This window comes from Adiantum capillus-veneris, chromosome 2 (assembly GCF_014529385.1).
Source record: "Adiantum capillus-veneris isolate H3 chromosome 2, ASM1452938v2, whole genome shotgun sequence".
In the NCBI taxonomy this organism is placed as follows: domain Eukaryota; kingdom Viridiplantae; phylum Streptophyta; class Polypodiopsida; order Polypodiales; family Pteridaceae; genus Adiantum; species Adiantum capillus-veneris.
In genome coordinates this window covers 31,902,696-31,916,524 of record NC_140932.1, presented here as the reverse complement: position 1 = coordinate 31,916,524, position 13,829 = coordinate 31,902,696, and positions in this window count along the sequence as shown.

The window sequence follows — 13,829 nt, the reverse complement described above, 5'->3', positions numbered from 1 at the left end:
CTAATCCATTTGAACATGGTAAGGCTCTGATAAGTGGTCAAGTGACCTAATTCACCTTACACTGGGTAATCTCTGCTAGTGCTTGGCTTAAAAAAAACTCACCACAACCCTCCAAAAGTTTATGCAAACTCCACTCAAAGACAAGCTGCCAAGAAAACCCACATGATCATCCATAGTAGGTAGTATATACACACAAATCATACATTAAAAAGACATAAAGCCAAAGGACAAGTGCTAGGTATCTAGAAGCCTGATGATTTTTATGAATGGTCTTTTTCTCATTCTCCACATGCTTTTAAAATTTCAAAGTCCCCCTAATTTAGTTAGCTTCTCTCCCCAATTCTAGCCAAAGCATGTTGCAACTCCTCCTCTTAGTTGAGCATTCCATGGGAGCTACCCCTTGGTGATGTGGTAGTTTGACCTATGACTTGCACGGTTGGGGGGGTCACTACAATAAAATTTTTTATAATGTGGCTTCAATAGTAGGCATTATTTTATTCTATATTTCTCACATTTTCACATATAGAAGGGTGTTGAAAAAAAGTATCTTGAATTTTTTTTAGAATAGAAAAAGAGTCCTTTTATTGAAAAAGAATTCATAATTAAGGCGTTTTATAAATAGTCCTTAAATGGACGCAATATATAGGTTTTACATATAGTTGCCCCCCCCCCCCACCCCTCCCCGAGCTTGCATGAAAATCAACAGTGATGATGGTGCAAAAAACTTTCACCAAGCCATGCTGAAGCTTTTACATTTTATGGTCTTTGCTATTTGAGGTCTTATGCATGGTAGCATGAGCGCATCAAAAGCATTTACAACACCTTTATTGGTTGTTGCTTGCTCCTCACCCTTGTTTTAGTTGCCTTGTCTCATGGATTTTGCCCTATTGACAATGGATGGCCTTTGCATCTCAAAGGGTATCCAAGATTTGTGGCAATAAAACCTAGGTCGAAAAATCCTTTATGCCCATTACCAAAACCATTTATATATCCCAAAATCCCAAATTGTCGGCCATTGTAGCCAGAGGGCATTATACAGCCGCAATAAATTTATTTATTGGGCATTAAGGGCACAATCCTTTTGATGTGCCGATGGGGGAGAAAGAGGTAGATTTTTTCCTCTGTTGACATAGTAGGCCTTGTTGTGCTGAGATGCTCACGCGTATCTGTTGCCAGAGGACGCCATGCGTGTGTGTGTGTGTGTGTGTGTGTGTGGTGCCTAGGACACGCATAAGTGGAAGGAGGGAAGAAGAGCCCGTACTCAGAGAATGTGGAAGATGTGTGAGAGGGCATCCTACTATAGATGATGGCAGCCCCCAATTGTGTCGGTTGTTTTGTGCAGAGCAAGCAAGGCACGCACGGGGTCCAACCTCCATCGTCTTGGAGACCAGGGTAATTGTACACGTCCTGATGTAGGCAACGGACACGCGGAGGGCCGTGTAGACCCAGCAATGGCAGGGGGATGATGGGGTAAGTTTGCTTTATAAGGGGGTATCTAAAGTATGTACCAATGTATGGACATGGATGGCAAGCGATAGGCAGGGAAGAGCAAGGCAAGCGCAGGTGCCAATCAGGACACGAGCCAGGGTGCACTCTTCGATAGCTGGGGTGGCCAAGTCGCGGACTCTCTCTCTCTCTCTCTCTCTCTGGACGAGCATGATGGGGCTGCCTTTTGCGGGGGACGGTGGTGCGGGCAAAGACAAGGGAGGGGTGTTGCAGGCAAAGATGGCACCACATGGGCTGTTAAATCGGACGCACACATGTTATCTATGGCAGAGCAGGTCCCTGCATTGCATGAGAGGTGCACAGAACAAGGCCAATTCTTTTCAGCCTGCATCATGGCAGCACACAATGCTTTATAGGCTTTATATGCTTTGAGAGATCTCTATGTTGGCAGCACACTATGCTGTATAGGCTACAAGGGGTGAGGCTGCAGTGCTATAGAGGGTGAGGTCGCTGCTGAGTACCCTGGCAAGAATCCTCCCCAGGGGTTTTCCTTCAACTAGAAAGATTTCAAAAGGAATCCAATTAAGAAAATTAATGCACGGGGGGGTTGAGTCGGACGCATCGCCATCTATAGCGATGGAAGCAGGTTATTGTTTTAAATTAATTAAGCCCATCATCACGATGTATGCAATCGTCGTGAGGAAGTGAAGGACAATTGCATGTAAATGGGCTCCCTGGTTGTGTGATGTTTTGCATGTTTGTGGCATTGCATCGAGGCTTTTCCAGGTTGTGAGTGTGTCTCAGATTTTGCAAGTATCTTCATTCGCAAGGTGCTGAATTTGACTGGTTGTTGCCAAGTCAATTGTGCATAGAGAATTTACTGCTTGGCTATTTTTGTGTGCAGACCATGGTTCGGTTAAAATTGAAAGCTGGACCTAGAGCAGGAGCAGAGCAATGCACTCTCACAAAGAGAAACAAAGCTGCTAAAGTAGAGCGGCAAACCTATCAAAACCAGCCAACAAAGTGATGGAATTGAGCTTGACTATATCTGTAGGGGGTGGGGACATAGACATAGGGTGGTTGGCACATATGCACTCTATTTTGGAAAGGGAAACACTAACTGGCTTGTGTGCAATGGAGGGGGGAGGGGCTCTTTTTCATCTCCATTTTCATATGGTGGTCCGCTTATGGGCAACATCGTATTTTGCTGGCAACAAGAAAATCAAAGTGTATCTAGGGTGGGACAAATCAATGCCTCTAGGTGGGAGGGTGTTGTGTGGAGGGCTCAAACAACGTAACATGTACACTTTTGAAGGCATGGCGGGCTCTTTTTTAAAGGAGAATGGTGAACAACACTTCCAAAAAGTAATGCACAACATTAGTGCTGCCGATGTGAGTAGAGGCTTGTGTACGGTGTCGATGAGCTTGCTTGAAACTGGCGAACATTTTTGATAGGGCATTGGTGTTTTGAAAATTTAACTTATGATACCCACTAGGTAATGATTTCCTATTGACATTACATACAATGGTAAAGATTAGAAAATACTCTCTACGTCCTCGTGGATAACTCCACACCAAGGGAGAGGCATGCAACTAGGGAAGATCAAGGCCCTTTGGAGATGCATGATACATTTAACGACTACCAGCTACCAAGATATTGTTAGCATCTTTGTTAATAGTGACATGTATGGCACGTTGTTGTGCTGCTTTGCAGGCACGGGATGAAATACAAGGAAATGTATGCATTTTTGAACATTTTATAAACTATGACATCAGATTGATTGGCTGAAGTATCTGATTGCATTGGTGGACGTGCCATCTAGTGTTTTTTGGGCCATACTAGAGTTCAAGAAGGTAGAATGTAGCATGTGGAGCTAGTGGGATTTGACGGTGTCATACATTTTTTGGATGAGCACAAAGTCATTAGATCATGTCAAAAAGTTTTTTGTATATATGTGTACATAGTGCTTCGAATCTTGGGAGTGACCATGTAAAAATTCATGTAGAAAAGTTTGGTTTTGTCGGGTTTGGGTACTATTGTTTTGGGTTGTTCGAGTTTCGTTTGCATGATTTTCAATAAGTATTTACAATAACTCACCGACATTTTATTTCCTACCCAAAACAGGAAAAAAATGCCAACCAATTGAAAGGAGCCTACAAGGAGAGGCTTGTGGGCTTAGAAGAGAGAAAATCTTTGGGGATAAAAGATAAGAAAAGTCCCCATTATTATGGCTGCATTTCTTTACAACACCACAAAACTTTCTAGAGAGTTCATTTTTGAGCAAGAGAGAGTATACCCCCGACTTCGAGTGGCCATATCTCTCTCATCTTTTATCTGTTTTTAACCTATGGATGCTCTACAGACATCTATTCGAGACGAGCTACGTCTCTTATGTCCATGGTTTCTCCTAATTCCAAGTGTGCTTCATGCTAAAAGGGTTCTTCCTAAATCTTTACAGTGCTTATCACAGGTGGTTTCGACGGTGCAATAGTTCTTCTTTTCGACGGTGTGACTCGTGCAAGTCTATAGAGGCACTCGTTTTCCTTGTTGTTTGCACGCTAACATTGTTTTGGTGCCCCCACCCGAGGACCAAGTGTTCAAGTGCTCCATTTTTTGTGAAATATGTCCATTCTGCAGGCAGAGAATGTAAAGAGATGTGGGTCCTTATGGACAACCGTCTATGTATGTGCAAATTATGGACAACACTTGAGGCGATCATGTAATTGGATTGCAGCTTTTGGGGGTTAGTGAGGTTTTGTGAAGCCAAGTACTAGGGATCGTGCTACCTAGTGTGAGGCGGATTAGGTACTCGAGCGATCCATCGACATCTCTTGAACTTACGACGTCGCATGTAAGTGTTTTTGTGACAATCGAACATGACGGACAAGTTTTCATAGTTTTATGGATTGCCTAATGAGAATGCATGGACTTTTGTTGAGAAATTGGAGGTTAATTTCTTACCGCAAAATATACTAGATCAAGCTATATTATTGCGGTTGCTGCAATACAGTTTATAGGATGAAGCAAAAGTTTGGTTACAAAATTATGAAGAGGTGGTACAAGCACAAACTCTAGGGGTGGTTTTGGACTACAATCGTGTGAAGCACGCTTTTTTAACACAGTACAGATCCATTGAAGGAAATTTTGGGGTACACTCAGAAGGATAATCAAAGTGTTGATGATTTTGTCATGCAATTTATCCGTTTATGGGATAAATGGATCCGAGCTTTGGAAAATGAGATCCCTCCAGTCGTGTTAAAAAAAGAGCGGTTTGTGGCAAACTTAAAATAAAAGTCTGAAGCTCAAAGTGAGCTGAAAAGACCCGCTACCTTCGAGGAAACAATCACTATCGCCGGGAAGAAAGAATGGAAAGCTCAAAGACTCAATGAATATGGGAAAGCGGTCCATGTGCAAGGTAATGGTGGCCAAAATGAGGGAAATCAGACAACAACCGAAGACTAACCTACTCAAACGGTTGCAAACACTGAACAGTTACAACGAAATATGCAAGACATGATGACCATGATGCGGAAATTGTGGTTTAGTGTTCTTGGAGGTGGTCATGATCGTGGTCGTGGTAGAGGAATGACCCAGCTATATAAAGCTCAGTCTAATGCTAATGTGGATCGTGGACAGGGTGTCTTTGAACCATAAAAGAGATTTATCCCTACCTGTTATAATTATGGTGAGCTTGGTCATATCAGCACTCATTGTCCAAGGCAAACAAGGATGGGAGGTGATATGTTTCCACTTCCTCAACAGATTTCTAACAGGGCTAATGATTATGCAGTGGATATATGGGGAGATCAAGGTATTGAACAAGAAAATTAGGCCTCAACCTCTGGTGGTCATGTGAGTATAGTTGCGGGTTAAAAAGAAAGAAGTAGATATGATGCATGTAGGCAAAAGAGAGAGGGAAGGCTTACTGCTCCAAGTCCTAGTAAGAAGAAAGAGAGAGTAAAAGAGGGTGAAGATGCGAAAGTTAAGAGGAAGAGAAGACCTCGTAGACGGTTTGAAGTAGCAGATTTACTTTTGGGAGAAAGCCAAACAACTTAGAGTTTAAAGAAAGATATGATTGGGAGGAAAGTAGATTGTACTTTTGAACAATTGATAAATATGGTGCCCAAACTTAAGGGGCAGTGAAAGTCATTAGTGAATCTAGAGCAAGAGCTGAAGCATGGACAAGTCAGAGTGTTGACTGTGGGAGAGTTACCCGACATTTTTCTTGTGGTGAACGCTTGGCACAAAGGTGTGGGCATGGGAGAGACCTACATTAATGGAGGTGCTCAAGTTTTTGTGATCACACAGTCATGTGTCAACAGACTGGGTTTCATTACATGCGGAAGCTCTGGGTTCAAGATTCGACTAGCAAACCATGCCAAAAGTTGAAATCTTTAACGTGAACGTCATAGTAAACTTTCATGTTACGCCAGCTCATTTGGGAGCTTTTCCTCTCATTTTGGGGCAACCTTGGTTGAGAGTTGTTGGTGTTGTGCAAGATTGGGGCAAGGGCACAATCTGTGTGTATGATAAGAAGGGTGAAAATAAAATGTTTGATATGACTACCAAGCAACCTTTGGCACTAGAATATGTGAGTGAAAATGATAAATCCGAAGTCACTAGTAAAGACAGTTTTGAAGATTCAGGAAGTAGCACTACTTCTAGTTCCAATGATGAGGGTGAAGTGTCATTCTTGCTGTTGGACGAGGAGAAGAGAGAAATTGGTGAAGTATTGCAAGTGTCTGAGGATACAAATGCTTTGAGCCGTTTAGAGCAACTTGAGGAGTTGTTGATGCAGCATAAACAAGAATTTCCAGTGAAGAAGGGGTTGATTCAAAACATGTTGAGTACTGATTTGACATAAGGAGAAAGAAGTGAGTACTTAACAATGTTGGACAGGTTTTCAAATCTTTTCATCACTTCATATCAAGAAATAAGGGGTTTTGTTGGAGATCCTGTGAAGATAGAAAGATGGGGAAGGAGAAAATGAATGCTTTAAAGAAAGAAGTGGATAAAATTCTAGATGCAGGTTTCATTGTGCCAGTTGATAATGCTGAATGGGTGAGCCCTGTAGTGGTCACTCAAAAGAAAGATGGACGTTGGAGAGTTTGTGTGATTATAATCCATTAAATGCAGTGACCAAGAAAGATCCTCATCCGTTATCTTTCATTGATCAACTTTTGGATGCAGTGACTGGATTTGAAAGATACAGTAATTGTGATGGCTATTCATGATATTTTCAACTTATCCTTGCTCTTGAATACCGGAAAAAGACTACTTTTATCACCCTATGGGGTTGTTTTTGCTTTTGCTGCCTTCCTTTTGGGTTAACAAATGGGCATGTAGCTTTTGACAGAAAAGTGGATTGGGTCCTTATCCCGTTCCTTGGGAAGTTTATCAAAGGGTTCATAGATTATTTCTGTGTTTATAGTTCAAGGAAAGAGTATGTTCAGAAGCTTGAAATGCCTTTTGTAAGGTATGATGGATGCGATGGTCAATTGAACCCCAAGAAATGTCATTTTGCGCAGCCAAGGGTGGAGCTTCTTGGACATGTGATTTCAAAAAATTGAATTGAAGCAGATCGAGAGAAAGTAGAAGCCTTGTTATTGCTGTCATCTCCAAATGATACAAAATAGTTGGCCACTTTCATACAGAAGGTTAAATATCTATTGATAGCCGTTTTCTGGCTCTCCGTAATTGCCATAGTGAGTTACCTCACTCTACCTAAATCACCTAAACACTGTGGCTATCCCTACCATTTCATTGTACATAGACGTGTGTGAGTTAGAGGACTTTCCCCATATCTCCTTAAAACCCTCAACTAGTCTGGTTGAGCAAAAAAAAAAAAAAAAAGAAGCCAAAGTAAATTATGGCCCATTGGTGTGTAAATATTTCATTGTATATAGGGCCTAAGTATTAGGAATTTTCATATTTATTTTTGTATTTATTTAGATATTTCTACCTAGGTGTGCGTTATTTGCCTATGTATGCTATGTACATTGACTCACCATTATCACAATTTTTCTTTCTATTTTCCCTACTCTTTATTCCATATAGAAATATTTTTTTTGCAAGCTTCTCTTATTTTTTGGGTGAGAATCCACTCCAAGAAAAAACCTCAAAAATATCTTTCACCATCAGTCATTGCCTTTCACTAAATTCCTATTTCCTAGAGGTATTTTTTTTTAATCTCTTGTAAATAAATATACTTCAATAAAACCAAATGAGGGTCCCCTCATTTGATTTCTTATATTTTTATATATCTATTTTTTTCATTTTATATTTATATATAGTTAATGCTATTCTAGATTCCATGAATAATTTATATATACTAGCCCGTTTTTTTCATCAAATCCATGTATTATATTTATGCATAATCCACAACCATGCATATTTGCAAACCCCTAAGAATCAATAAGGTCATGCTCTCATGCAAGGAGGGGCTCACCTATGGAGCTATATGCAAATTCAACAAAAGGGGGGCCACTGAAGACTTTTTTGTGAAAAAAACAGGTATTTTGATGGGATTTTTTATATCCATCTCCACTCCGAATTTGAAGTGGTGGTCAAAAGAGAAAATGTGGACCAAAAGCTAAATACTCACCTCAAAAATTATGGTGATTTTTGGAGCAACCACCGGTGAGCTAAGATTTTTTTAGTGGACCCCAGTTTGCCAACTTTTCTCACAAGTAGCCCATAGTCTTCTCTCACCTCTTTCCACACTTCTACACACACACATATACTCATTCCTCTCAATCCCTCACTCAAACCTGCACCTTCCATGGTTTCTCTCACCTTCTTCACCATTAACCTCCCCTCTTACCTCCATAGCTCTCATATGAGCTCTACATGTACATACACCATCTCTATGCCTCTCTCTATTACTTCCAAAGTACGATACCATCTTACCCATTCTCTATATACATAAAATTCAGCATGTAAACCATGCTTAAACTCTGAAAATTGAGAGATCTCTTCAAACGAATTTTCATTTTCATGGCGGTAATCAACCTTGACGGCGGGGGCATAAGGAAGAGAAGACGAAGAAGAAGACCGATAGTCATTTTGAGAACCTACACAAGTAAGTACTCCTTCAAGATTCACCATCACAAGGATTTCCTCACTTCATTCAACCATCTTACTTCAACCATCCACCTCATTGTACCCATTGTAAATATATCATTAACTTTCTAGTGATTACTAACACTTACCACTAACATACTAACACAAAATAGCCATTGACCTAACCATAAAAGACACCTCATCTCAAGACATGTGCATAGTAACTGTCTCTCTCTCTCTCTCTCTCTCTCTCTCTCCTTTAAACTCTACTTTCACCTTATCTACCATCAATAATGCTCTTTTTTGAACCCACATCCATGACTCAAGCAGACAAAGAAGGCCCGCAATGTTTTGATATTAAAAAAAAAATCATAATCCTGATTTGTTAGCTTGTAAAGTAGGATTTCCAACAATCTTAATGAGGGGTCTCCAACATATAAATAGGCCCCTCTCCTTCTTGTAAAGAAACCCCAAATATCGCACATACCACCCCCAACACTCTATGCGTGAGGAGAGACTGAGGTGTAGCAACCACTTTGTGAGCTCCACTTTTGGTGTGAGAGAAGCTTTTAAGCTACACATTGCAAATGAGAGAGTGTGAGTTCAAAATCTCAAAATCACTATTGTATATATTCCTCCATCATCAATAAATTGAGGTTTGGTGTATCAAAAGCGTGATTCGACGTTCAAATCTTCGTCCTTCCACTTGTGCAATACGGTTTGGTGAATTCAAGGTGACTTGTGTATTTTGAGTTTCTATATTTTGATCTTGTTTTAGAAAAGTTTTTTAGTGTGTTTTCATTGCCAATTTTGTGTCCATTGTAAGAGGGCATTGTGGTGAGAGGTCTCCCACACCCTAAGACAGTGTGTGTGTGTGTTTTGTGGCAATGTTTAGCATTCACTAAGCATTGAGTTAGTTTTTTTACAAGCTCTACGATAGCATCATAACGAACCATCTCCATTTGCAAGTCACAAATAAGGTATTACGCAAGATCCATTCCCCTTGCTCTAGCTCTCTCTAGTCCATTTTGTGTGTGTCTTGGTGTGAGGTTGCTTGTGTGTGTTTTGTGGCGCATCTTCTTGGTTGTGAAAAAATATTTATTGCGTCCTAGTTTGCATACCATAACTAGGTGGTGCCCCTTTACTTGTTTGGTTGTGAGTTTGTTGTTGTTGTTTCTTGCTTGTGGTTGCCCCAGTCCCAATTGAGAAGCACGGGAGCCTTGAGGGTGTTTAGAGGTCGCCTCTCTTGTTGCCCGCCCCGGACCGCCTCAATTTTGTTGTCCCCAATGAGGAGGGCTTGTGTATTTTTGTGTCGGATCAACCTTTAGCATAGTCAAGTAGTTTGCATTAATCACGAGAATTTGTAAGATTCTTTTATTCCCATTGCAAGGCAAAAGGTACACATAATTGTTAGTACTAAGTTACAATTTCAACGTGTAATTCATAGAATTTTAGGTCCTCTTAGGTTGGCCAAGATAAATGCTTCAGTAAATCCGTTTATTTTGCCTCTCATTAGGTACGACCTTAGTTTGGACGTCTATATTTTTGTTTTGTTTTAAGCATTAGGTCATGTATAAACAATGAATAATGGCCTAGAAATAGAGGTTTTCCCCTTCCATTTCACTCCACACATTAGAATAAACATTGTAATTAGTAGAAAAATCCATTTTCAACAACGTATGGTGTTCATATTTGGTGCCTAAAGAGTAGGAGAAATTCTTGCGTCACCAAACCTAGTCATCCTGCCTCTTATTGATTATCATAGATCATTTGATGTGAATATTTTTATTTTATTGTAGAATAGATTGCAATTTAGAAAATATTATTATGTAAATATTTTTAAGAAAGAAAAACAAAAACGTGTTGTTACTTTGAAACTGATTCAATGGAGGCTCAACACCAAATGTCCGGATATCCTCTTTTCTTTGGAGAGCCTGGAGAGGATGCATAATTATTTTTAGCAAATTTCAAGATGTCTTGCCGTATCAAGAACGTGTAGAAATGTTTGAGGTGGTCCTTAGGAAAGATGCTAGCACTTGGTTTGACTTTTTGCGTGAGGAAGTTAAAGGGAATTACACGGAAGTTATGAATCATTTCAAGAGATACCTTTTTTGACCCCCAAAACACTCAAAAGATATGGCAAGATATTGTTTCTCACAAACAAAAAGACTTAGATGACTACTACATGTATAAACAAGAGTTTCTACGTCGTTGGGCTATATGGGTGAGAAATGTTGCTAACCCTGGTGATGGTGCAGAGTTCCTAAAGAAGGAGAGGTTCATAGCCGGTCTCTTTCCCACACTGAAGATAAAATTTGAGGTGGGTGCACCCCTACCTTTGATGCAACTGAAACTAGGGCTATTGAGAAGTATAGAAAACTCAAGTGCCTAAGGGGAGAGGTTACAATAGAGGGTCCTAAACCTAAGGGAAAATTGCAGGCATCAACATCTAGAGAGATTCCTGAGGTAACAGTGGAGGCAATTGAAAAGTTAAATGAATCCTTAAGCAACTTGTCAATCCACCTTGCACAAGCTGTAAGTCCCAAGGGACAAACAAAGAAAGCAGAAGAGTCAGATCCACCACGACCTAGGAAAGTCTTGCAATGTTGGAATTGCGGAGAGTCTGGACATGGGATGTATAATTGTCCTTGGCTCTGTGGGGAGCCAGGGAGACCTAACTTGAATTACCCAGTGATGAATGTAGGTAAAGGAACTAATCAACAGCCATGGCTTTTACAAAGGTCAAATGGAGCAAGACCACCTTCACAAGGAGTGGAAGGAGTCCCACCTTTGCCAGACCCAAATGTGCATGTGGTAGAGGTGACAAATTTCAATGAGGTGGGTATGGAAGCAAATGGCATTAAGTGTGGCTGTGGAAAAGTTAAGGAGAAAGAAGAAGTCACGTCACAAAGTGACCATGGACGAGAAAAGAAGGCAAAGGAGACCAAGGAAACCAAGAGGACTCAACGTCGTATCAACCTCCAAGACTTCCCTCTTGGACATGGTATGGCTCTGTACAACTTGTTGGAAGACATGAGAGGTAAGGGTCATGATATCTCATGGCCTCAATTTCTTGCATTATGTCCACAAGTTAGGAGGGATTTAATAAGGGCAGTCAGCACTAGGAGAAAGGTAAAAGAGAGTGTGCCTGTTGTAAAAATTGCACAAGTTGAAATGAATGAGGACATTACACTGGTGCTAGAATGTTACATCAAAGGAAGATTAGTTAGGAAAGGTCTAGTGGATGGGTGTGCACAAATTTGCATCATGACAGAGGGACTCATGCAAATACTAGGCATGCACATCCATGAGACACCTGAAATCAAATTCAAGATGGCAGACAATAGCAAGGCTAGGTGTGTAGTCATTTGTAATGTTTTTGTGGAGGCCTTTGGCATTAAGAAGGTGGTGGATTTTTATGTTATGTCGACCAATGGAAGTGGTTATCTATTTATCCTAGGGAGACCATGGCTAATGAAAATGTGAGCTTTGTAGGATTGGGAGAGTGGAAAATTAATTTGCAGGAATGACAATCATAAGAAGGTTGTCTTTGACATGAAGGAGCAACGCCAAGAGGAGCTCCATGCAGAATCATCTCAAAGTGAGACGAAAGAAGATTGGACCGATAACACTTCAGAAGAAGAAAGTAGCGGCAACATTACTGAAGAGGAGTCTTCCATCTATGTCATGGGGGTAAGGTTTAAGACTACCAACCAAGAGACCTCTTGTCAAGGTTTGGAGGAGGTAGGTTCCCAAGAGAACCAAAATGTGGAAGATGAAGGAATGTTAGAAGATATGTTGTCTACAACACTTACAAAGGATGAAAGAGAGGAGTTCAAAGGTGTGTTAAGGAAATTTCATAATATTTTTGCTAAAGACTACACCGACGTGCGTGGAGTAGATGATGTTCAACACAAGATCGAGCTAAAGCCAGAGGAGCAGGCTTTACTTAAGGAGGTAACAAAGCTTCTAACAGCAGGTTTTATTTATCTAGTGGATAATTCAGAGTGGGTCTCTCCCGTTGTTGTCACTCCTAAGAAAAATGGAAAGTGGAGGGTGTGTGTGGATTACCGTCCACTCAATGAGGCAACAAAAAGGGATCACTTTCCCCTTCCATCTCAGGATGAGATACTAAATGAGGTAGCTGGTCATGAGAAGTACAATGTGTGTGATGGCTACTCAGGTTACTTTCAAATAGGTATCGCATTGGAAGATCAGTTGAAAACCACCTTCATCACTCCTTGGGGTTGTTATGCTTTTAGAGTCATGCCATTTGGCTTGATAAATGCTCCTGCAACCTACCAACACTTCATAAACATGGTGTTTCAAGCATTCTTTGGAAAGTCCATTAGGGTTTTTATTGATGATTTTTGCATTTATAGCTCAAAATCATTACATCTACAAAGGGTAGAAGAAGGTTTGAAGAAGCTCTATGACATGGGAGGTCAACTCAACCCCAACAAGTGCCACATAGGTGATCTTGCTTTGTCACAAAGTTTCTTACAAAGGCATCGAGGTGGATCCTTCAAAGTCAAAGGCTCTTATTGAGTTACCATCACCGAAGAGTCTTAAGGAGGTCATCTCATTCATTCAAAAGGTGAAGTATATGTCACGCTTTATTCACTTAGCCTCAGAGTTACTTCACCCTTTACAAAAGTTGACACAACAACTAGAGTTTGTTTGGTCTGATGAGCTTGAAGAATATTTTTGTTCCATCAAAGTCATTCTATCAGAGCTACCAACACTCATGCCTCCTTGTTGGGAGTACACATTCTTTGTTAGCTCTAGTGCTATTTTGCTACAACAAGATCCCAACAGTACCAGGATGCGACCCATCTATTTTGCTAGTAGGGTCATGAATTCCTTGGAGAGAGGCTACACAGAAGCAGAACTCATGATGCTTTCTCTCATGTTTGCGGTGAGAAAGTTTAGATCCTACCTGCTACCAAAACCTTTTGTAATTCTCACTGCAGAAAATTTGTTCCCTTGGGTGTCATCTCAAATGAATCTTAGTACTAGGATGCAAGAGTTTCAATACTCTTTCAAGGTAGAAGATAGTGTGCGTGCACAATTGGCTGGGATTCTCACTTATAGGATGCATGAAAAGGAGATTAAGGTTCCTGAAGTAAAGACCCTATCATTGCCACCACCTAAAAGTACTCCTAATGCTTTTACCTTGTTCTTTGATGGATCTTTTTGACGAGTCACAGGAAAAGCAGGGGGAGGGCTAGTATTCTTCAACCCAAGTGGAGAGGTGGTGATGAAAGAGGAGGTCAATCTACTAGGTTCAACTAGCAACAATGAAGCAAAATACAACACA